This window comes from Triticum dicoccoides, chromosome 4B (assembly GCF_002162155.2).
Source record: "Triticum dicoccoides isolate Atlit2015 ecotype Zavitan chromosome 4B, WEW_v2.0, whole genome shotgun sequence".
Classification (NCBI taxonomy): domain Eukaryota; kingdom Viridiplantae; phylum Streptophyta; class Magnoliopsida; order Poales; family Poaceae; genus Triticum; species Triticum dicoccoides.
In genome coordinates this window covers 643104716-643108265 of record NC_041387.1, presented here as the reverse complement: position 1 = coordinate 643108265, position 3550 = coordinate 643104716, and the positions used below count along the sequence as shown (strand labels likewise).

The following is a 3550-nucleotide window of genomic DNA, read 5'->3' as shown; positions in this document are numbered from 1 at the left end:
GCCACTGGCGCAATTTTTCGTCAATCTAGTGCCTTCAGTTCCTGTGGCGCATAGGGGGAAACCTCGTGGCCGAGGAACAGGTGGGAGTCCTAAAAAATATCCAAACCGAATGAGCTCAAAGTTTTTGATTAGCATCAGCTTTAGCATCACTGGTGGTTTCTAGTTGTAAGTCAATGGCTAAGATTGACTGTAAACCACAACAATCAACCGTACGCTCGTACCAGATCACAACTCTAAAATATAATTCCACGCAAAAAAATCTAAAAAATAATCAAGAATATTTTAGACATTTCACCATACAAAAATTGTTTTAAACAGTATTTCAGAGACCAATTTGTAGACAGGAGAAACCTACGTTGACGAGTATTGTTTATTATTTCCTGCGAAACGTCACAACTAGGGCCAGCTTCGTCGAACTCATTTTTCGCATAAGTATTTTAAACTGTATTTTAAACAGTATTTCAGAGTGACATTTCGCATTCAGACACTCTGAATTACTTTGTTGCACGGCTAATTATTAATCTACCAGTAGCTTTTATACTGTATATATCTGTAAAAAAATAAGTAGATGAACGCGACGTGCACGAGTAGAGGAGCATGCGCGCTTGTGGAGTGCGGACCTAGCTAGCTAGCTAAATCTTCTGGGCCAGCTAGCTGGTCGAAGCTGATGGGCGCGGTGAACCCTGCCGCTCCGTCGAAGTAGGCGGCGGCGCTGAGCTCTCCGGCGCGCTGCGAGGGATGCCCGCGGTCCCAGAAGACGAAGCGGTCGTGGTCGGCACACGTCGTCGAGTTAGGCAGGCAGTCGCTCTCCGCCCCCATCCTCCCGCTCCCGCAGCACGCGCTGTCTATGCTCACGTACCCTGCACCATCAAATCAAATCACGGGTTAATACAAGCGCCGGCTACTACGAACTGCTCATCATTAAGAGTTTAATTTCCTTCGAGAAGTTCAAGTTAGGTATTTGCAAAAATCAAGTACCCATCCGTATCTCCCATGGAAAGGCAGCAAGAGGTACGGAGTACGTACCGGATGCCGCCGGGTTGGCGAAGGTGACTTGCGAGAGGTTGTAGTTGTCGGCGAGGGAGTAGTCGAGGCCCGGCAGCCGGGCGGCGAGGCCGGCCATGAGGGACCTGAGCTTGTCGTTGAAGCCGGCCGACAGCTGGTTGAGCCCGTCGTTGCACGCGCCAGTCGCGCTGAGCGCCCGCGCCACCGGCACGCAGCCCAGAAGCCCCACGTTGATGATCCCGAGCTTCCTCGCGCCCATGCCGTACAGGTCCGTGATGGCGGCGGAGTAGCCGGAGATGAGGTTGGCATACAGCGCGGCGACGTCGCCCGGCGCGGCCGCGAACACGGAGATGTCGTTGCTGCCGACGCTGAAGAGGAAGAAGGACCTGGAGAGCAGGAGGCGCGCCGCGGCTTTGCCCACCCTGGCCTCCATGGAGGCCTTGGTTGACTCCATGTACCGCACCTGCTTCGACAGTGGGATATTGTTCCCCGCGTTCTGCATGCACGCAATGCATTATTAGCTCTATTCACTTGTCTCCATGCGTGCGTGCGTGCGTGTGGAACTCGTGATGGATGGTAGGTAGCATGCACGTGCAAAAGATGGGCCAAAATGAGCTTACGGTGGAGTCCAGTATGCCGGCTCCGGCAGAAGCATAGCTCACGCCTGTGGCGAGAGCGCTGAGGAGCAGGGCGGTGGGGCGTGGCGCGAGCGACAGGTACGCCGGCGGGCTCTCCTTCAGTCCCAGTCTCATTGCTGCGTACATGGTTGCACGTTAAACGATCAGTGTCGCGTCTTGAACTGATATCCTTATGTACGACCGATGGCTTGGATACGTACCGATGAAGTCGGCGACGTGGTAGCCGTTGCTGAACCGCCCCGTCGCCCGGGCGCCGCCGGGGAAGTCGACGCCGTTGAGGGGCGTGTTGGCCCTGGGCACGTTCGGCCCCGGCAGGTAGTTGTTGTTACCCACGTCCAGCGTCGAGTCCCCGAACACGTACATCGCCGGCACCAGCCTCACCATCTTGCTCGGGCCAGCGGGCGTCGGCACTGATGATCAAGCACACTTGCAGGATGGAGACCATAACAAGGCTAGCAACAAAACCCATGATGATGGTCTCTGAGCTAACTGGAGTATATAGCTTTGCTTCAGGCTGCACTCTTGACTGGTTTCTCGATCTCTTGGTGTGTGTGTTGGTTGCGACCGGGTAGGACTACTTATAGGAGCAGGCGCATGCGCGTTTTCAACTCTCTACCAGGCCCCGGTCTCATTGCACCATATGCTTCACGATTCCTTCACTTTTTGCAGTCCGGACATTGCGCTGCTTGGGGGCGAACCTGCGATATTTTCGGTGTGGGGCGGACAGTCTTTTCAATTTTTTTAAAAACATAATTGGGCAAATTTCGGCCAACACAGCATACATTCAGCGATATTTAGGCGGTTCACAATTTTTTTACATACAGAAACATAATAATAAGTCTACTACAAAGAAAACGGCCGCGCCTACAGGCCAAAGAACTTGCTGAACACGCCGAAGTCGCCGCCGTCGTCCTCCTCCTTCTCCTCCTTCATGCGGTCGTCCCTACTCGACCCCTGCCCGGGTTCCCCCTGGCGGACTGGTTTGGCTGGCGGCGGCACCTCGTCATCGCTGTCGTTGAGAACGACGACGCCTCCCTCGTCGCGGCCACGGCGCCGAGCAACGATCTCCTGCAGGGCGGGGCGTTGGCGCTCCATCTCTGTCCGCGCCCAGTCCTCCCGCGCCCACTTCATGGCGGCCTCGTCGTTGTGCTCGCGCTTCACGGGGCCGTACCCCGGCTCCGTCTTCGGCCTGACGAGTCGGGAGGAACCGCCGCCACCCTCGTTGATGACGATGCCGTGGTTGCGCCGGCCGAGCAGCGTTTCCACGGGCTTGGCCTTGACGCTTAAGAGCGTCGGCGACCCGGAGGAGTGGGAGGAGGAGCGGGAGGAGGAGGAGAAGGACCCACCCAGCATCCTCCTTGGCGGCCATGGACCGCAACTCCGATGGGGGGCTGGGGCGGACGGGTACGTCAGCGGCGGATCATTGCCGCCCTCGAGGTACTCGAGGACGGCGTGTAGCGTGCGGCCGGGGGCGCGCTACCACAGGCGGCGGTAGTCGTTGTTGTTGCGCCCCCTCACGAGTGGCGCGTTGTTGATGAAGGTCAGCCGCTCCGCCTGTCGGCGCTCGAAGTACGCCGCCCACGCCTCGTGGTTGCCGGTGTCGTACTTCGGGTGGGCTCGCTCCTCCTCCGACAAAGCCGCACGCACACAATCGATCTCGCCCTGGAAGTAGTGGGGGTGCTCGACGTCGGGCAGCGGGAGGACGGGGACGCCCCCGACGCTGAGCCTCCACCTCCCCGGGTAGTTTGCTTCGTGGAGGAGATGGGCTTCCAACTCGTGCAGAGATCGGCGGCCGAATCCATTGGCTACCGCCCCGTCGCCGGGGAACTTTTCGCCCATCGTCTGTTCATGCACAAAGAGAGGGGGAAAGAGAGTTCGGCGGCGGCTGTGCGTGCACGGGGAGAGAG

The 3550-nt window shown here is 57.7% G+C and overlaps 1 pseudogene; it reads right to left on the bottom strand.

Annotated features, from left to right (window-relative positions):
- Nucleotides 1–352: 352 nt before the first annotated feature.
- On the bottom strand, nt 353–2127 carry LOC119291974 (annotated as a pseudogene).
- Nucleotides 2128–3550: the final 1423 nt, after the last annotated feature.